The sequence below is a fragment of the Sciurus vulgaris genome (assembly GCF_902686455.1).
Source record: "Sciurus vulgaris genome assembly, chromosome: 9".
In the NCBI taxonomy this organism is placed as follows: Eukaryota; Metazoa; Chordata; class Mammalia; order Rodentia; family Sciuridae; genus Sciurus; species Sciurus vulgaris.
The window spans coordinates 47,040,759-47,063,160 of record NC_136469.1 but is presented as its reverse complement, the minus strand read 5'-3'; the positions used below and the strand labels follow the sequence as shown (position 1 = coordinate 47,063,160).

The following is a 22,402-nucleotide window of genomic DNA, read 5'->3' as shown; positions in this document are numbered from 1 at the left end:
ACAAAATACAATGGACTCAGTGGCTTAAAAAGCAGACATTAATTTCTCACAATTCTGTAGGTTAAAAGTCCGAGATATAGGTACCAGTATGATTGGGTGCTGGGAAGGACTGTCTTTCTGGCTTACGGATGACGACACTGTGTCCTCTCAAGGCACAGAAAGAGACAGGAAAGTAAGCTCTCTTGATCCTTTCTTATAAGGGAATTAATCCTACCATGAGGGATCTATCCTCATGACCTCAGCTACACCTACTTACCTGTCAAAAGCTTCATCTCCAAATTCGATCACATTATGGGTTAGAGCTTCAACATATGAATTTTGGGGAAAAGTAATTCAGTCCATAGCAAGCAATGATGTTGATACTTATCCTTAAAATTGAGATCTGTTCTTAAAATATTGTATCTATAGCTGCCACCCCCTTTCAAATGCACCATCTCTGAAAATTTTAATCATTTGATCCTTTTCCTTATATCTGTCATTAAATTAAAGCTATTTAAATTATGCTTTCTGTTTTCTAGGCATCGAGAGTGCAGGGAGTGTACAGGTAAGCAAGACAAAGCCCACAGAAGCAAGAAGCTTACATTCTAGTGGAAATTGCTTTCTTTAGCTTATCCATCCACATGAACATGTTTTCCTTTAACAGATAGATGGAACATCTCTTTTATTGACAACAGGTTTAGATGCTGATGCCTGGGCCTGAATGAAATACTCAATACATCAGTAAAAACAGGTATCAATCCAACCAATTTTTTTTTTTACTTGGTATTTATATATATTTTTAATTGACAAAGAAAAATTAGTAAATGTAATGGACTGAGACAGACATTATTACCCTATGTACATGTATGATTACATGAATGGTGTGAATCTACATTTGTGTACAACCATAGAAATGAAAATGTTGTATGCCATTTGTGTACAATGAATCAAAATGCAGACTGTAAAAATTAAAAAAAAAATTAGAGCACAATATCTAGACGATTTTCTTGTAATGATTTTGTCATAGTCTGAGAAATAGCAATATTTTATAGGTTCCTTTTAACACTGAAAAGATTGTGTGTGTGTGCATGTATGCATGTTTTGACTACATATTGCTACAAGTAAACAGAAATAATTTCTTTTACTGATAGTGTTCTGGCAACTTGTAACAAAAAGAAAAATTATGTGATCTTATCCAAAATTTGAATATTTATATCCTACTTAGATCAACAGTTCATAGGAGAATTAGCTAAGAACTACTGTAGATTTATTTTCCTCTGCTAATAAAGTTCTAACAGCACTGAGAATGTTTTTTTTCTTTGTATACTTTTTTTGGGGGGAAAGTACCAGGAGTTGAACTCAGGGGCACTTGATCACTGAGCCACATCCCCAGCCTTATTTTTAATTTTATTTAGAGACAAGGTCTCACTGAATAGTTTAGGGCCTCACTAAGTTGCTGAGGCTGGCTTTAACTCATGATCCTCCTGCCTCAGCTTTTCCAGCCACTGGAATTACAGGTGTGTGCCTGTCTCTCTTTGTATACTTTTGATTTATTTTTTCTTTTTTAGAATCTTTCAGAATGCCCATTTTCATGAACAAGTCTCCTATAGTTTTAAAAATTCTTTGTGGCTGTGGCTCAGTGGTGGACGCTTACTGTACATGTGTGAGGCCCTGGGTTCAATCCTCAGCAGTGCATGAAAAATAATAAACAAAGTTATCGTGTTCATCTACAACTAAAAATATTTAAAAAATTCTTTGTAATTAGGACATTAGAGTTTTTGAAAGTATGATCTGCTCTGTTAGGATCTTGGTAAGGATTTCACATCCTTAGGAACCCTCATACACTGTTGATAGAAATGTAACATGGTATAGTCACTTTGGAGAACAACTTGGCACTTTCTTAAAAAATTAAACATACACTTACACTCACCTATTGGACCACAGAGAACTGAAAGCATAAATCCATACAAAGGTTTGTATGCAAATATTTGTAGCAGCTTTATTTGAAATAGCCCCAAACTGGAAACAACCCACATGTACACCAACTTGGGAATGGGTGAACACACAAAACAATAAACTATTGATACACGCAATCACATAGATTGTCCGGGTCCTCTCTGCTACGTTCTGCATGGAGGAGGAAAGGGTTGACTGCTGAAGGAGGATGTTGGTGGTTTTTCTCTATTACCCAGAAAACTTATCTACTTAAAAAACACACGAGAGCCAATACTCTTTTTATGAGAGAGGGGAGTGACAGGGTCTGGCCATACCAGCTCTTCCAACATTCCACCTGGAGTAGCCCAACTCTCTTTTGTTTACAGAACACAGGTAAAGGGGGCAAGGAGCAGGAGGAGCTTCTGCTGTGATGGACAGAATAGGGTGGAGTTAGGAGAGCCATCCTCTTAGGAGAAAATTTCAGAAGGAGACAGGAAACCACTCCCACACAGCACCACATACTTCCCGGCAGTTCCTAGAAGCCAGACTTCTGCGTCCCATGGCTCAACTTAGTCTGCTAAATAAGGACGACTTCCCACAATAGATGAGTCTCAGAATAATTATTTAAGTGAAAGGAGTCAGACAGAACACATAGTGACAGAAAGCAGATAAATGCTTGGGGACAGACTAGGCAGGGACAGATTGCAAAGGAGCATGAGGAATCTTAGAAGAGAGGAATATGTTCTTTGTCTTCACTGTGGTGATGTCTTACAGGTATATACATGAATTGCAAATCATCAAATTGCATACTTTAAATACATGCAAGTTATACCTCAATAAAACCATTTTAAAAGGAAAACATTTGCTCATTTTGCACATAAAACATGAAGTATGCTTGTTGAATGCAATAGCATACCATTCACTTAACTTGGGTCATGATATGTCATTCATTTTAGTCCATATACATTTTACAGTTCTTCCCTCATGCATTTGCACTCTGTCTAGTGTTTGCCAGTCAAAATCATGATGGAGTTTGTTTTCCTGTAGTAAGAGTATGTAAACCCCTAACCCTAATTGCCATACTTTCCTGTTTTGTGGAATTTCATTCTTTAAGACTTTCAATGTCCCTCTTTTTGCTTTTTTAAATTGATAAATAGCTACTGTATATATTTACTGCATACAACATAGTGTTTAGAAGCATGTATGTTGTGGAATGGCTTAGTAGACATATGCATTCTTTTTTTGTAGTCAAAATTCAAAATCTACTCTCAGCAATTTTCAAGTATGTGTTATACCATTATCTACTATAGTTGCCACATCGTACAAAACATCTCCTGAGTCTATGGAATTTCTGCTTTTTCTCTCCTTATTTTAAGTTTTGCAGTACTGGGGATTGATTGGATTTGGGGGTCTTTCCCTTGCTAGGCAAGTGCTCTACCACTGAACTACGTTTGCAGCCCATGGATCTATGGAATTTCTAATCAAATCTATGAGCCTCCTATCTTCCCTTCATCCTGCCCCTTCTTCCACTTCCCCTTAAAACCATGGATATACAGCATATTTAAGAAATATACTAACCCTCGATTGTTTCAGATGCAGAGGTGGCACCTCCATCAAATCTCTTGGCTTTTTCATTCATGGGAGTTCATTCCTATAATTAAAAAAGCCCCTCCCAAAATCTTAACGACTCTCCTGTTTTTAGAGGATGTAACATTTCTTCTTTTCTCACAGTGTTTGTGCCCATTAATAATATTTATTTGCTTATTAAATCAACAAAGATTGCATACTATGTACAACATAATATTTTGATATATTCTATTCTGTGGAATTTTTGGTTCTGATTTTCAAACTGTGCCATCAGTTTTCACAAAACTTTGATGTCATACTATTGTTTTATAATCATACAAGCGTGTAGGGAATTGCAATTGACACAAAGATCATCCTTCAAGTGTGTAGTCCAAATCAAATGGTCTTAATTCCCCAAGTTTTATTCTCAAATGCCACTGAAATTGCAAAAAAGTCCATTAGTTGGGATTAATTTGTTTTTACAAAGTCTGACATAACTGAGTTTTTCATAAATCTTAGATAATCCAATGCAATAAATAATTGCTATTTTCAAGGTACATTTGGCTCTTTTGCCAAGGGCAAGCTGACTCTTTCACGCAGAAGTCAATTATGGCTGTCCTTGTCACTGCAATTTTTTCCTGCCCCCACTGGACCCTTAGGGTACAATTCAGAAAAGATTTTGTGCCCCAAATGAATGATGGTCTTTAACAACCATAATACTCTGTATCATTTGCCAGAAGCATCCTCTGTCCTTTTTTTTCAATCTTAGTCACATAGTGGATTCTATCCTAATGAATTTAGTTTTCCTGGATGTGTTTTAGGTAGAAATATTAGGGAGTAAGAAAGAAAGTGCTCAGTGAATGTCTTTTAGTTAATGCTGGCATCTTACTTTGTAATGACTTGCATGTTTGTTATGCGAACATTTGAGGTTCTTGAGATATTAGTAGGTGGGTGGCTAATAAAATCAGATTGTCATAGTTAAGTACATTTGGGAAACAGTATATTAAAGTTGAACAGATTTCTTTGCTTCTGTATTTTTCAGAACCTTGCAGATATCACTGGGAATGTGCAGTCTCTAAGATAAACATGCAATATACAGTATTGCCTTAACACCCTTCATCAAAGGTGCCTTGGTTTTTAATTCAAAAATACAATTTTCATCTTTCAGAAAATGAAAACACTTCTAAATTAATTTGGATAAACTTTTCTATATATGCTCTTTTGTGTATATTTTAATGGGAAATCTAAATGGGAAAAATCAGAAAAGTGATTATAAATTTATCAAGAGTAACTCTCCATACTCATATATAGATAAAATATATAAAGCATTACAATATATATATATATATGTTTTATGAGTACATATATATTACACAAAATACCATATATTTATACACTATGCCTTTTTAAATCTTAAAAAAGAGACAGACACAGTGGTGCACGACAGTAATCTCAGCTACTCAGGAGACCAAGGTCAGAAGTTTGCAATTTTGAAGCCAGTGTAGGCAATTTAGAGAGACTTTGTCTCAAAATAAAAAAATTAAAAAGGACTGGAGATGTAGTTCAGTGGTAAAGCACTGCTGAGTTCAGTACCTAGTACCACACACACACACACACACACACACACAATGCCAACAAAACCCCCCAAAATAAATTTTTCAATCAAGTATTGTTTCTCTCCCATTTTCCTCTTCAATGCAGATAAATGCAAAGAGGTCATTTCTTCATGGTTGAAAATATTTCAACAAAAATTTTAAAAGGAAAATAATGATAAGTAATACAGTTTCAAAGGGAAACTGTAATATAGTACTTTATATTTGTGTATTCTCTTACATTTGCCAAGCAATCTCTGATTTAGTATCTTATTTGACTGTCATAGTCACCCTGCAGAATAGGGTCCCACATGACTTCTTTTCATATTGAGGAAATGGAGATCAGAGAGGTTAAATGACTTAGTGGAAATCACAGGCCTGGGGAGATACCTCAGTCGGTAGAGTGCTTGCCTTGCAAGCACAAGGCCCTGGGTTTGATCCCCAGCACGGCAAAAAAGAAAAAAAAAAAAAAAAGAAAGAAAGAAAATCACACAGCTTTGTGGGTCACTGCTTAGCCAGGCCTACCATACTGTCTTGTACCTGACAGAAGAATGGAAGAAGCAAAATCTCTATGCTCTATGTATACTTTTGAAATATTCAGTGCTTTTATAAGCCATTTTGGTTCACTAAAGAACATATAAAATTTTTAAAGAGAAAACCACTAGGATATGTCTAGCAATATACTAAATACTCAGAGAGAGAGAGAAAGAGAGACAGACCCTATCCTCCATGTTCAGAATGACAGCCATGAAGGGCTTTGGGCCTTGGATTTTAGTTTTAATTTTATTTGAACCTCCTGGAATTTTCTCTGGCTTTCTTGGCAAGCATCAGGAAAGTTGATATTGGGAATGTGCTCTGTGGAGGGTCTTCCAAATTACCAAAGTTGAGAGGGAGAAAGAACTTGTTCATTAACATGCAGCTGCATTGGGGTAATTGGGAGTGACTGGGCCGGTACTCTCTGAGGTTCAGTGGCTAGGAGCCTGCCAATTTAACTGGCAAAAGAAGACAGGTGAACAGAAGAAAAGAAATACAACATTTATTTTGTGTGCTTAGGAGTTGACAGAAAATAAGTGCAATCCAAAGAAGTAGTTAGACTCAGGGATTTATTTGCCATTTGAACAAAGAAAAGGGATCTTGATTTTCAGGGGTGACAAATTGAGAAAGTGGCTGTGAAGCCCATGAGGGAAGCCACTGGCAGGCAAGGGTCATTGTAGTAAGGTGCGTTTGGGCAGACTTGTCACGCTGCCAGCTCTCTGTGTCTGCCAATAAGAGTCTCTCTCCTCTTCCTGGTCCAGGAGAGAAGGACACCTTCACAAAGAGAAAGTCCAGCTGCCTTTCGTTCAAAATAATTCTCACGCCAGGGTGGCATATTTTAGAGGGGCATGTCCTGATGCCCTTCAGGAGTGAAGTCTGGGTGCCTTCATTCACTGCTCAGTGTTTTATACCACACTGGAGAACATGTTCATGAAGATAATATAAGTGAATTGCATGTTTTCCAGGGATATAGAATGATAAGAAAAAAATCACAAAAATAGAGAAAAGATGAATGTAGTAGATAGGGTTATAATTTGAGTGCATGAGGAAAACTGGACAAAAGAGTTGAAGGGATTAGATCACCTACCAGCAAAATGACTCAGAACTCTCCCGACCCCTTGTCATGATCTTGAATACTGACATTAGGGTGCTGATTTTATTACCATATCCTCATACTGAAATCATCAACCCTGTAAATAGGAATGTAACCAGGTCATGACTATTTTCCTAGTCATTCACAAAAAATAGCATTATTTTCTGAGTTTGAAATCCTGCCTGAGCTGGTAAAAATACATGTTGAATATGTTCTTTCCACTGCATTTTATTGCTTTCTTTTTCTTTTTCCTTAAAAATAATGTGAACCTTTATGTTAATAAACTCCCTTTATTAGAATAATATAAAGCCAGGCCTCCAAAGAAAAGGCAGCAATCCAAAGATTTATACAATCTTGAATATTCTGAGAATATGTCAACTTAATAAATATTTAACTAAGATTCCCCACCTCACACCAAATTCAAATCATTTCAATGACCCCATGTTTTGGATTCGGTGAAAAATCACTCAAATATTATTTCATCTCTGATTCTAGTGACCACTCATTCTTTATGAATTTGAAACTGTGTTGCATTCTGGAACACAAATGAATAAGTCTTTGACCTTAAAGACAAGTTGAGGCACACCAAGTATGACAACAGTTTATTTGAGTCAATGCAGTAATGGCCACATGGGGAGAAACAGGAATTCTAGATGTCGAGAATTATGGTTCCCCCAGGTAGAATCTGAGAAGAGTCTAGATTTGTATAGATTAAAAAAAGAACAAGAAGGCAGTGACAGCAAACAGATTGTTATAATCGTATTGACTCATAAGAACAGTAGAAGACTTTGGTTGGTGGTTGTTCACTTATGCATTCCAGGTAAGAACTGGGATAACAACTGGGGTTATTTATTATCTTTATGGCACCAGCAAGTCTGCAGAAACCTGATGCATTAGGTCAGAATAACTTAGGAGACTACCTTCTTCTGTAATTTTCCCCAGGCTAAAGAATTTCATGACCTAATTTCTGTGACACTTAAAATTCTTTCTCAGAGTTCCACTCTTTTCTCAGTCAGTCTTAGCGAGAGTTCTCTCCTTTTCACTGGATGTTTTAAGTTGTAGGTTTCCACCAGGGTGTGGTAGTAGACTATAGGAGGATCACAGGTTTGAAGCCAGCCTCAGCAACTTAGTGAGGCCCTAAGCATCTTAGCGAGACCCTGTCTCAAAATTAAAAATAAAAATGGGCTGGGGAGATGGCTCAGTGATTAACCCCTGGGTTCAATCCCTAGTACAAGAAGAAAAAAAAAAAAAAGTTGAAGGTTTTTCAGGTTCTGACCTCAGATTTCTTTCACTCACATTCTGGAGTCAATGGTGATGAGATAACCTATCACAAAATGAGCATCTGCGCTCACAGTGTGTCTCGACTGGCCTCCCTATAGTTCTGTCTTCAGGCCTGACCAAGCACGTGCTGAGGTCCGAAACTGGGACCCTCCCTCTTGCTTTCCACAATTGATTATTAAATAAGTCCTAAAAGTTCTACCTCCTGAACATCTCTAATCCATTCCTTGATCTCCCTCCATACTGCAGGCTATTTTAGTTAATGTTTTTGTTGCTGTGACCAAAAGATCTGACAAAGAATAATTAGAGTATGAAAGGTATATTTGGGGGCTCATTCAGAGGCCTCAGTCCATAGAGGGTCTACTCCATTGCTCTGGGCCCAGGATGAGGCAGAACATCATGGTGGAAGAGTGTGGTGGAGGAAAGGGGCTCAGGACATGGCACCAGGAAGCAGAGAGAGAGCCACTCAACAAGGACAAAATATATATGCCAAAGACACATACCCAGATATCCACCTGCTCTGGCCATACCCCATCTGCCTAGTCACTGTCTTGTTAATCCCTATCAAGGAACTGATGCACTGATTAATTTAAAATTCTCATAACTTGATCATTTCATCTCTAAGGGGACACCTAATATCTAAACCATAACTCAGACCTTTTGTCATTTCTAACCTTGAAAATTGAAATAATCTCCTGTCCTCTTAATTTCCGGGCTTGCTGGTTTCTGAGGCACCTTGGGCTTCCTGTTTATAACCCTTCAATACCTGTAAAGTCCAAACCCTTGATAGCACATAAAGCTCTGTTGTGATTGGGTCCTTGTTCACCGTTTTAGCCTTTCATCTCCTCTAAGAATCTGACAGATGTGCTCTGGGAAACTATTTGTGGTTCAACAAATCACCTGTTTTTCTCAAGTGTCTGTGGCCCTGTGTTTGCTCATCTTCCATGTAAGCACTTCTGCTGCTTGGTCTGCTGGGAGATGCCTCCTCTTCCTTCAGGGACACCCTTCTCTGCAGCCATCCTGGGGTATGCTTTTGTAGTCCTTCTTTATGACACATATTATATTTTAATGGTTTTAGAGACTATTACATTGATGTGGTTCATTAAGAAAGTTTGAACTCTTTAAAATTTTTAAAAATTTATTCTTTGTAGTTATACATGACAGTAAAGAAAGTTTGAACTATTTAATTTTGAAAAGCTTATCTTGTAATTACATTTGTATTTTCAGTTATAACAAAAAAGACAAAATACCTAAGTTTAAACAAAACAAAACAAAGTAAGCTTTCATAAAAAAATTATGTGTACACACACACACACTGCTAAGGTCTCAAAAGAAGACATAAAGAAATAGAAAGGCATACTATGCTCTCACATAGAAAAACTCAATGTCCTATAAGATTTTCTTAAATTGTAATCTAAATTATTCTAAAATATTCCCAAAATAATATAGCTTTTTAAAAAAAATTTTAACCAGAAAAACTGAATAAAACATGTAAATGAAAAAATAGAAACAACAATTTATCAAAAAAAAATGCTGGGCAAGGAGAATAACGCATGTTTTATGATAGTGGACTTTGAGTATGCCAGGCAAGCATTCTACCACTGATCTGCACCCCCAGCTCCCAGCTAGATATTCTTAAGTAATATGAAGCATGGAATACAGTATTGAGCTATGAAAAGAGACAAATCGATGGTACAGAATGAAAGTTCACAAAATAGGCTGGGACACATAATGAGGATTGTGTATGTGATTGAGATGGCATCACAGGTCTGTAGGGACCAATAATTGGTATAGGGTCTACTGATCCCTTGTGAAAAAATAATCTTATGTCACACCACAGTATATGGCTATGAATTAAAGTTTGAATGTGATGGATGAAATAAAAGAAGGAATACTTTAAATTCATTTAAATTTATTTAAAGAAATTTTATTTAATATTTATTTAAATATTTAATAATTATTTCACTCTTAAGAGTAGAAACGTTGAAGCACATTGAGATATCTTTTTCTCTTTTAGAGTAGCAAATATAAAAAAGCATGGGTAATAAATTTTGTTGGAAAATGTGGGAAAACAATTTTTCTTCCTAGATACTTGATAGGAATGTGAATGGGTACAACTTTTATAAGGGATAATTTGGCATTATCTATCAAAATATATATAAATACTTATCTATACTTAGAAATAAATATATCCTTGGTCTAGCAATTTTGTACTTAATGATTTATTTTGCAGATTTATTTGGAACTGTAATCATGTATTTCTTATTTTAGAAAGGCAATGCAATTTTAAATTATAATTCAACAAACTTTTCTTTAACAAACTTTCATTTTTAACATCTTCGGTCCAGTGCTAAGTTTTCCTTCTCCTTTGCCCTACTTCTCTACAGTGCAGTGTTTCTCCCTATTTTTTGTTTTTAATATGTAGAACTTCCTCATGAATCCATTATGATCCTGACTAATATCTTTCTCCTGAAATTCAAAAAATTGCCAAAAAATTAGTGGAAAGTTTAGAACAAGGAAAACAGTTCGTTTTCTCCTAATGTGAAACTGGAACACTAACATTTTTTAAACTAGTCTCACACTAGCGTTTTTTTTTTTTTTTTTTTTTTTTTTTAAAGCCTGAGAAAGTAATTATTCTTAAAAGGTTATCAATATGCCATCCTTTGCTTTTCCAAAAACACCTATATTTTTTAAAAAAATTGGTGTATTATACCTTGATCAAATATTGTTTATTTTAACCTATAAGAAAAATGAACACAATATGTAATAGAGGGAGAGCCCTGATTTGAGTATTTTGTGCAGCAATTAGTATAAATATTTTGACCTTCATTTTGTCCTCTGGGGTCCTGAGTAAGCTCTAAGCTTTTCAAAAGGCAGTTTTCACACATATGGCCACATGATGTGCTGTTCTGGAGAAGCAGGTGGTTAAGTCTGATTCTGGCCACAGAGAGCCCAGAAATTTACCCTTACCTGACAACTATGCACAGAACTATAAATGATCAGTAGTTCCATCACAGGATACCCAAAATACCACATTCCAAGGACACAGAAATACATTTTTTTTCCCATATGCTTTATTAAGTGTATTTTACTCTTTCTACCCCATTTAAAAAAAATTACTCAAAGAAGAGGAAAGAGCTCTTGAAAGACTTTGATGTGAGAAAATATTATTTAGACTTGGGTTACTAAACAGAGAATATATACAGAATTTATTGATGGGGAGGAAGTTTGTACCTTGAAGTATGGCTTTGAGATCTAAAGACAGAATCCAACAAGACAAAAGTGAATAAACTAGGCCATGTTATACAAACACAAGCATACTTAAAATCAAAGCCTGTATTGGAGTGGATTGCAAACTAATTGTGAGATTAATACTACATTAAAATAGTGATGTGGTGGCAAGAAGTGATAACACAGCATGCAAGAATTGCAGAAAGCTGTTCCTGAATGCCATGCAAATCCAAACTAGGGAACTCAAGCATTCCAGTTCAGGTCCTCTGAAATCTTCCAGTTTCAGGAAGAGTGTACATATTCCTCCTTGGAGTCATTGTCATTATCACCATCATTAGAGTGTTAATTCTTACATTTTATAGTAGTTTCCCCTAGGTCATATGGCACCTGCAACATTCACTTACTATGTTTTTCCATTCCTGCCCCCCCTCAGTGGGATTTTCTTATTTTTCCTTTTGAACTAAATTTTTAATGGAAATAATCTCAGTTTGTAATTTCAGGATTTCCTGAGAGCACAGGACTGTAAACACTGTATGGAGAGCCTTGTGTGCTACACTTTATTGGTTTTTAAAGGCACTGGAGAGGGAGCATTTTACATACATTTTGCATGTTTTAGGAGAAACTTCACGTAATTACCATTTGTTGGCTTTTGCAAGTGTTGCCCTAGCATTGAGTTTTGATGTGTCAATGAAAATCTTTTTTTAGTTTTAGTTTAGGCTGGAGTTTTTGGACATTTTCATTCTTACCCCATAAGGAATATTTATGATCTCTACTTGAAAAATACTTCTGGACCAAATTTTGCAATGTACTTATATTAAAAAATTAAAATTGGATAAGTGATATAAGACTTTCAGTTCAAGCCGCAAAGACGAATGAATAATGGCATTTGCCAGCAAATGGATGGAAACGAGGAACAATATGCTTAGAAAATCTTAGCCAGACTCAGAAAATCAAGGGTCGAATGTTTTCTCTCCAATGTGAGAAAAAACATTTTGCTAGAGCAAAATAAGGGAAATAAGACGGTGTGGCAGGGGAGTCAGATATCATAAATATATAGGATTGATCAGTGAAGTAGTAGAACCAGAGGGAGAGAGAAAGAAGGATGGGAGGAAATATGGAATGAATTTAACAAAATCATGTTATATGCATCTATAAATGTACCAAAGGGAATTTCTTCATGTATATGTAGAAAGTATCAATCAAGATAAGGATATAAACGAGCAAAAGGAAAATCAGTAAAGGAGAACAAGGGAGAGAAAAAGCAGGGGGCAGGGAATGGGGATTGAAATCGAATTCCATGCATGTAAGATTTTGTCAAAATGTATTCAACAACTTTATAACTATCATGCTCTAATTAAAAAAAAAAAGAATTTCAATTTAATTCATGTTTGGTGTAAAGTTGGGGTCCTACAGGTAGACATTTGATTTTTGATATTTTTCATGTGAATTTTAAAAAATGCAGTAATTATTTTGCAGAAAGGGAAAGCATATATATCTAAATACTATTTGGGCCAAACAGGGAAAATGATCATTTCCCATTTTGTATCAATAGTGGGGTATTTTAGTATTTAATACAGCGGACAAGGTCAGCACAAATCTTGCTAGCTGTGGGCACATGTGGCTCTGTGACTTGGTCTCTGTGTCTAAGTGGTGACAAGGGGCTGTCCAGTCCAGCTGCTCCACAGAAGCAGCCTGTTCATTAGGGAAAAGGGCTCAGTGACCAGAGCTAACAAAGACAAGCAGGGAGATAAAGCAAAAATCCTTGCAGCTGCTGATGTTCAGCTGCTTCACTTAAGAGGCCTCAGAGAAAGGATTCAATTTGTCCTGAACAGCGTGTTTTAAATGACAATATAACACACCTGCTGCAGAAACAGACTGGGAAGACTGTCAGGAACTGGTTCTTCCATGTTTCCCAAACCAAAGATAGTAAATGTAGTGAAGAAGATAAAGGAGAATACTGTTCTGTTTAGTTGTTTGTTTTTGTTTTATTTTGTTTGTTGAGATGCTTGTTTTCAAGATGCTACTCTGATTAGAGTAAGAACTCAGTGAGAAGGACTTGGTGTCAAGTAAATTGCTCAAAATGTTCGAACTGTGTGCTATTGTTTGGTTTAAGTTTATTCTGGAAATCAGAGCGTCTAAAGCATCTGAAAACTGATTTGGGTTTTTTGTTCTGTTTTATTTTTGTTTTGTACTAGGGATCAAACCCAGGACCTTCCAAAAATCTTTTTCTGCTAGGGAAGCACTCTACCACTGTGAAAAACTGTTTTATGTAGATATGCGTTTTCTTAAAGTTTTGTGTTCACTATGTGTTTCCTTATTCTCCAGATATCCCTTCTGTCAAAATGCCTCTAAATTTGTAGCAATGAATCATACTGTCAATCTGAATAAAAAGCATAATAAGTAGACAACAGAGTATGCAAAGGGGTTCACCTCAGAACATGTCTAGAGGTTGCAGAAAGACATTGAGAACGTTTTGTGTAAATGTAACTAATAGTTTTTAAAGCACGTTTATCCTCTCTTTCCAGATGTCTTGAACATCCTCTAGCTCCATGGGCTATAAATGGTCAGAGGACACAGGGTGCATTCCCTGCCTCAGTGAGAAGTGGCTTGGAAATGGATGTGGATTTTTTGGCACTGGACTGCATGTGTCTTTTATAAAGTAAATCCATAATAATTCTGTGGTGTTGATAAATCAATTTTGGAAATGCTTAATTGTATATTTTGAAATGTTTTAGTTTTATGAAGTAGGTGTGTGCTTCCAATTCTTATCCCATCGTCCAAAATCTAACAAAGTTTTAATTAGATTCTGTTTTCCAGTGACCCCCCTCCCCCGCCACACTGCATATATACACACTGCACACAAACAAACATGCTCATGGTACTCTATGTCAGTGCTTTGGTTTGAGAATTAGGCAGAGGTAGAAAATAACATGATGACCCACACATGGCAAAAGGCAAAAAAATTGAAGGAAACTTGAAATTGCTTCTGGAACTAACTTTTATCTTTTGCTTTTGTTCTGCCTTCTTTCTTTTCTTTCTTTCTTTTTAAGGTGTTGATAGACCTTTATTTTAGTCATTTATTTATATGTAGCGCTGAGAATCAAACCTAGTGCCTCACGCATGCTAGGCAAGCGCTGTACCACGCGTTGTGAGCCACAACCCCAGCCCTGATTTCTCTTTTTTTTTTTATTTTTAATTTTTTTTATTGTAAACAAATGGGATACATGTTGTTTCTCTGTTTGTACATGGCGTAAAGGCATACCATTTGTGTAATCATAAATTTACATAGGGTAATGTTGTTTGATTCATTCTGTTATTTTTTTCCCTTCCCCCCACCCCTCCCACCCCTCTTTTCCCTCTATGCAGTCCTTCCTTCCTCCATTCTTGCCCCCCTCCTTAACCCTAACCCAGACCCTAACACTAATCCCTCCCACCCCCCATTATGGGTCATCATCCGCTTATCAGCGAGATCATTCATCCTTTGGCTTTTTGAGATTGGCTTATCTCACTTAGCATGATATTCTCCAATTTCATCCATTTGCCTGCAAATGCCATAATTTTTTCATTCTTTATGGCTGAGTAATATTCCATCGTATATATATATATATATATATATATATATATATATATATATATATCACAGTTTCTTTATCCATTCATCAATTGGAGGGCATCTAGGTTGGTTCCACAGTCTGGCTATGGTGAATTGAGCAGCTATGAACATTGATGTGGCTGTATCTCTGTAGTATGCTGATTTTAAGTCCTTTGGGTATAGGCCAAGGAGTGGGATAGCTGGGTCAAATGGTGGTTCCATTCCAAGTTTTCTAAGGAATCTCCACACTGCTTTCCAGAGTGGCTGCACTAATTTGCAGCCCCACCAGCAATGTATGAGTGTACTTTTCTCCCCACATCCTCGCCAACACCTGTTGTTGCTCGTATTCTTGATAATCGCCATTCTAATTGGGGTGAGATGAAATCTTAGGGTGGTTTTGATTTGCATTTCTCTTATTACTAGAGATGTGGAACATTTTTCCATATGTTTGTTGATTGCTTGTAGATCTTCTTCTGTGAAGTGTCTATTCATTTCCTTAGCCCATTTGTTGATTGGATTATTTGTATTCTTGGTGTAGAGTGTTTTGAGTTCTTTATAGATTCTGGAGATTAGTGCTCTATCTGAAGTATGATTGGCAAAGATTTTCTCCCACTCTGTAGGCTCTTTCTTCGCATTGCTGATAGTTTCCTTTGCTGAGAGAAAGCTATTTAGTTTGAATCTATCCCAGTTACTGATTCTTGCTTTTATTTCTTGTGCTAAGGGAGTCCTGTTGAGGAAGTCTGGTCCTAGGCCGACATGTTGAAGATCTGGACCTACTTTTTCTTCTGTATTCTGCAGGGTCTCTGGTCTGATTCTGAGGTCCTTAATCCATTTTGAGTTTAGTTTCGTGCATGGTGAGAGATATGGGTTTAGTTTCATTCTGTTGCATATGGATTTCCAATTCTCCCAGCACCATTTGTTGAAGAGGCTATCTTTTCTCCATTGCCTATTTTTGCTGATTTCTCTTTTTGAGGGATCTGCACCATGCGATTGTTTAAAAAAAAAATTATTTGTTCTTTTGAGTTCTACATGACAGTAGAATGTATTTTGACATGTTGTACATACATGGAGTGTAACTTCCATCTTTTATGGTTTGTACTGTGCAAACTTAACTTTAAGAAATTCTTGGGGAACAGTGAAATTGTGTTTTTGTAATAACAAGGGTTCTGAGGGAAGCGTTTGGTATAATACGAATCAAGGTAATAATTTACATATTAACCACTTAAAAATTGTTCTTTCTTGCTACAAAATTAGTGCATTTTCCTCGTAGAATATTTCCACCATAAAGGTAAGCCTGAAAGAAAAAAAAAAGTTACTATACACCCACCACAATTTTAATATTGATTTAAATGTCTATATATTTACTGAAACTCACTGGATTACTCCATTTATTCATTCAGTGAATATATATGGAGCTGAGATGAGGTGCCTGAGAACATTGCAGTGAAGACATAAGGCCCCTGCCCTTCCAGAGCCTACCTCTTAGTTGGGGAAGACAGTTACTAGACATGCAATAAAGAAACAAATGAAGTAAGTCATGGTTGTGATCAGCGCTGTGAGGGAACTAAGAGCCTGCTATGATGAAGTGCCTAAAGGGCCCTCATTAGACATGTCAGGCAACTCCGATTTGTAAAGTCTGGGTGTGAAAGAAGAGAAGGACCAAGCTACATGAAAGCCATGTGAAGGAGGCTTTTTTTTTTGGTTTGTTTGTTTTTGTTTTTTGGTGGTACTGGAGATTGAACCCAGGACCTTGTGCATTAGAGGCAGGCATTCTGCCAACTGAGCTATATACCCAGCCTACACAGTTTTAACCTTTTTTTCACTAAGTATAAATGACCCAATTCTTTATGTAAAACTCTTGTGGTGATAGATTTTTTTTTAAAAAAAGAATTCAGAAAAGTTTGGAAACATAATTTTTGTTACATACATACATACATTAGGTAACTATTTTAGCAGTTTTAGGGAAGCATCCTCTAATTAAACACATTGATATTTCTGTGGTGAAACAAGAATAAACATATTGTGTGAGAGAAGGAGTAAGACTAACTTCTCTTAGGTGAGGTTTTGGTGTCAAATGAGTTCTACTCTAAGTTTTGCTGCCAAATAAGTTACCTATAAAACTTGATTTTTCTGCATTTTTTTGAACTTCAAGGGCACAGATAAAGAGATTGTAGAACAGTATTTCATGCGATGGAACATCATAATTAATCTAGCAAATGCCACATTTTTAATGAACTTAGACTGTTTCTACTTACCTTATTTATTATTTTAGACTGCTGGAATGAGTATTCTTCCAGAATATATATGTGTACATTAGTGATAATTTTCTTAGGACAGTTCTTAGGGGAGGCAAAATTTCATCTCTGCTCCCTTGAGATTTTTGGCTGGGCTTGGAAATTGAATCGACAGAAGACAGATTAACAGGAGAAAAGCATGCAAATTTGTTTAACGCAACTTTTATGTGACATAGGAACCCTCATAAGGAAATGAAGACCCAAAGAAGCATTAGCTGAATGCTTACCTATAGAACTGGACAAAGAGCAGCAAAGTGTGAAAACATGGCAGACCAAGGAGCTCCGTCTTGGGTCTTCCTAGCTAATCATGAAGATAGCTAGGAAGTGAAGGGATAGTTTAACAAGGTTTACACCGATTTTTCTGGGTCTGGATTTACTGTCTCTGGTGATAAGAATGTTACTTTCCATGTGGTGTAGAGAAAACATCTCTCAAATGGGATTTTATCTCCTGCTTTTAGGAAGAAAAAAATGGGAGTTTGGAAAGCCCTTCTTCCGTGTGTGTGTGTGTGTGTGTGTGTGTGTGTGTGTGTGTGTGAGTTATCTCTAATTGTTAAATTTCATGACTAAATGTATATTTTTCCAAAACAGAGTCTTACTATATTGCTCAAGTTGGCTTTGAACTCATGGGCTGAGGTGATCCTTCTCCCTCAGCTTAGGTATAGTTGGGATTACCTGAGTAAGCCACCATCCTGGCTGACCTGCTGTTTTGTGTGTGTGTGTGTGTGTGTGTGTGTGTGTGTGTGTGTATGTGTGTGTGTGTGCCTTTAGCTCAAAATAATCCTTGTGCCAAAGTGGTACATTTTGAGGCAGCGTATTCTGTTACCTTTCACATTCAATTGTCACATAAAGGATGTGCAAACTTTGTGTTTGTGTGTGTGTGTTTACTGAGGATTAATCCAGAGGTGCTCTAACTGAGCTACGTCCCCAGTCATATTATTTTTTTGTTTTGAGACAGGGTCTGGCTAAAATCCTCCTGCCTCAGTCTCCTGAATCTATAGGTCTGTGCTCTCTTGTCTGACTGTATAAACCTTTTTGAAGCAAATTTCTTGAATAGAGTTGATATTTTAAAGTACTTTGTCAAAATTGGAGACCTCTCAAGAGGGTTTCCTAGTTCTTTAGTTTAGCAGAGGGTAATTATTTTCATAGTATCATCCATACCTAAAATTTTATAATTTTTAAAGGCATCCAACAATAAAATCATGTTGTTTGGTCCTGGGTGTTTTTCACATCAGTTTCTTTCTACACCTCTCTTCCAGTTGTAATAGAAACTGCATATATATATATATATATATATAAAGACTGGGTTATTTACCACCAAAATGCAGTCATTCAGGGAGGAGGGGCATGTAATTTGTTTCTCTTCCATATCAAAACAGAATGATTCTGTATCTGGGCTTGTGGAAAACCCTCCTTTATTTAATGACAAAGCTATGGGTGGTGGTGACAGATTTCTGGGTCGTAGATGGCTTTTCTGAGCCTGTATGTACTGACCTTCCTAATTAAGATCTGCCTGGGCACAACTCCAGAATTCAGTCTTCAAAACTTATTCTGTCAAAATGTAATAGATCTTTCCTTTCCAAGCAGGAATTCCATCCTTGGTATCAGCTTTGGCCTAAACTTGTGTCTCAGGCCCATCTCTGTTGTGCACCCTCATAATTAATCACATCCTTGTTATGGATAGTGCCTGTGGTGTTTCAAGGGAGATACCAGTTCTGATGAAAGCTTTAGCATCAAACTGTCAAATCATTGTTGTTTATGGCAATCATGTAATGGTATTGCTTTCTCTGTTGATTCAGTACAAAAATATACAATTTGAGAAGCTTATAAAACTTGAGTTACCACAATATGAAATTTAAAGATTCTGCCATTATTTACCTATACTTCAAAAACCAAATTAAGTCCTTCAAATTTCTAACCATACAGAGTATACTTTTATATGTGTTTATTAAACATGTGTATGATATATTCAAGGTCCAGAAGCAATGTTTATTAATTCACTCTTCCATTGGGCCTCCCAGGCCTCTCATCCATAGATGTCTATCACTGAGATCTGTATATTTTAGAAATTGGAATGTCAACATTCTTCTTCTTGGAATAAATGAAGGGATTCTGTGGGCGTGAGTTGTGGCTGGTTGCTAAGAATATCTAATCAGGTTACATTGCTATAGCAACAGTGTTGCTAGGACTTTAAAGTTTCCCTGCAATCAGTTGGAATTCATAAGTGAAAGACATTGTTTATCTCAATGGTATTTTAAAGTGATCCTAGCTAGCATAAGGCAGGAATCCCATACTTTAGAAAGAAATTGACACCCCAATGAACTTCACTCCAGTTTTCTCTGAACTGAGTGCATGCAATCAACAGTATCAATGTTTTGATTTCGCAGTTTCTACTTCGTTCAAGGTTATATCCATTATAGTCTTCCAAGGTGGTTTGGTTTGCATCTAGATGTGTCCCCAGAAAAGCTCATATATCAGGTAATATAACACTATTTTGAAGTAAGATAATTAGATTATGAGAGCTGTAACTTCGTCAGTGCATTGATTAATAATTTGAATGGACTACTGGGTGGTAACTGACAGCAGGTGGGATGTGACTGGCAGAAGTAGGTCACTGGGGGCATAGCTTTGGACTATATCTTGTCCCTGGCTCCTTGCTCTCACTCTCTGCTTCTTGACTGCCGTGAGCTGAACAGTTTTTCTTTGTTACACCCTTACTCCATGATGTTCTACCTCATCTCACACCCAGAGCAATGAAGTTGGCCGATCACCAACTAAACCATGAGCCCAAAATAAACTTCCTCCTCTAAGTTGTTCTTATCAGGTATTTCAGTGATGAAAAGCTGACACACAAGGTTCACAAAGTTGCCAGATCATCAATCATCACATATTGATTATTTGAAGGAAAAGTATTGTATTTTGGTCATGTAGCAGAACACTTGAGGAATTAAAAAAAAAAAAAGTTGGTATCTATCTCTTCCAAAGTGAGACTTGCTTCCTTTTTCTAATTAGTCATATTTCATACTTGTCTAAAATGCAGGAGTTGAAAAAGTAAAGCAAATAGTTAAAAATTCTCAGAGTAACTACTTTAACATCTTCTTGTAAACATTATGTACATCCATAGTTGCTAAATTAGGTATAAAATACATTTTCTTGGAAGTTTTTTTCAAAGACAACTTCATACTTTTAAATTGCTTTAAAACTTCCTTTATGTGTGCTTATTGTGATTTAAAATACCTTTCAAACATACACTCAAAACATTGACATGGTCAGAGGTCAATCTTGAAGTGGAAAGTCCCTCTATGTTTACTAAATATCTGCTCTGTCTTTTTCCAGGAGGTATTGAAAATATTTGGTTTAAGGATTTTTGTAAATTGCCATCTTAATTTAAAGCCAGCATTTTTTTTTTTTTTTTCTTCTTGTTTTAGGCACTGAACTTTGAAGTGAGGGAAGGCGTTTGTGCTTTCCTCTTGTACTGTGATTCAATTTAAGGAATTAAAATAATTCCATATTTGAAACAGGTTGAGCCCTGAAGTCTCAAATTGGTTTTAGGTCTTGAATGAGTCACGAACTACATGTAGTGGTCCCTGCGAGTTGCATGTTGTTTCATGGAGGCCCCCAAATAAAAAAGAAACAGAAAATCTTTGAAGATCCCACAGGGTGGCTGGGTAATTGACAAGACTAAACTGCTTATGGCCCTAAGACAGAACAATTACCAGCAGTTTTTGAGAATGAAGTATGTGCTTATCACTGTTATGAGAGTTTTATTAACTCACTTAAGCTTCTCAGTAATTGTATGAGGACTCTATTGTCTAGGACAACTCAAAAGAATTTTATTGTTCCCATTCTGCAGGTAAGGACACTGAGACAGGGGGAAGTTGAACAACTTGCCTGAGATTGCATTATTTGGCCCTCTCTGGAATCTGCCAGTTCTTAAAACTGCTGGGCTTCCACTGAGGAACTCCAGATCCTTTGCTGGGTCTAAGGCCTTCTGTAGGGTGTATGCCTGGGCTCCTGGTTTCATCCACAGTTTTGCTGTCAGAGACTTTTTTTTAGTTCACCCCAAATCTCAAAAGTTATTGTGACAATTAAATAAGAAATATATGGTTGCTGAAAATGAATGTAAAACATTTAGTACTCTACCCATCACATAGTACTGTAAATATATGGAAGCTAATACTTTTGTCATAGTGATTGAATTTGGGAGATACTGTTTCTAGAGCTGTGAATCCTATAGTATTTTATTATTCATGGAGCTGGTTTAAGAAAAAAAAAACTGTTCTAAATATCTCTTGCACAAATATTGTGTGTTGTGTGACTTTTGGCAAATCCTTACACTCTCTCTCTCTCTCTCTCTCTCTTTTTGTACTGGGGAATTGAACCAGGTGTGTTTAACCACTGAGTCAGTCACATCCCCAGCCCCTTTTTGTATTTTATTTAGAGACAGGTTCTCACTGAGTTGCTTAGGGCCTTGCTAAGTTGTTGAGGCTTGCATTTGAACTCACAATCCTCCTTCTTCAGCCTCCTGAGCTGCAGGGATTTTAGCTGTTACTGTCTCTTAATCTTAATCTTAATTTTCTCCTATCTGTGAGAAGATAAAATAATACTTGATATTCAAGGTTGTGATAAAGTTTAAAGGAAAGATGAGAATAGGCTTAATTCAGAACCCCAAATAAATAGTATGTACATTATTTTTTTTTTTTTTTTTTAGTTTGACTAGTTGAAATTTCAAAGGGTCTTTCTTTCCTGATCACATACACAAACTTTGAGAACATCTAATTTTCAGCCCTTGATGAGCTGCTTACTGAATTTTAAATTATTGAATTACATGTTCTGATTTAATATGGTCATAAGGGTGGGTCCAAACCTTCAACTTGTTGGCTTAGGATCAGACTTCCTTAACAGGACTCCCATAGCACAAGAAATAAAAACTAGAATCAACCACTGGGATAGATTCAAACTAAAAAGCTTTCTCTCAGCAAAGGAAACTATCAGTAATGTGAAGAGAGAGCCTACAGAGTGGGAGAATATCTTTGCCACTCATACTTCAGATAGAGTGCTAATTTCCAGAATCTATAAAGAACTCAAAAAACTCTACACCAAGAATACAAATAATCCAATCAACAAATGGGCTAAGGAAATTATTAGACACTTCACAGAAGAAGATGTACAAGCAATCAACAGATATATGAAAAAATGTTCCACATCTCTAGTAATAAGAGAAATGCAAATCAAAACTACCCTAAGATTTCATCTCACCCCAATTGAATGGCGATTATCAAGAACACAAGCAACAATAGGTGTTGGCGAG

General features: G+C 36.5%; 1 protein-coding gene and 2 long non-coding RNA genes across 7 annotated transcripts in view; 2 read left to right on the top strand and 1 right to left on the bottom strand.

Moving 5' to 3' along the window:
• The window catches only part of ANK2 (ankyrin 2), a 694,188-nt gene that overhangs the window by 260,477 nt on the left and 411,309 nt on the right, over positions 1–22,402 (top strand). The window lies entirely within an intron of this gene.
• The window catches only part of LOC306670132, a 417,629-nt gene that overhangs the window by 121,427 nt on the left and 273,800 nt on the right, over positions 1–22,402 (bottom strand). The window lies entirely within an intron of this gene.
• LOC306669642 lies at positions 16,621–20,164 on the top strand. The gene is made up of 2 exons (XR_013766190.1): positions 16,621–17,828; positions 17,863–20,164. It is a non-coding gene; the product is annotated as an uncharacterized lncRNA (long non-coding RNA).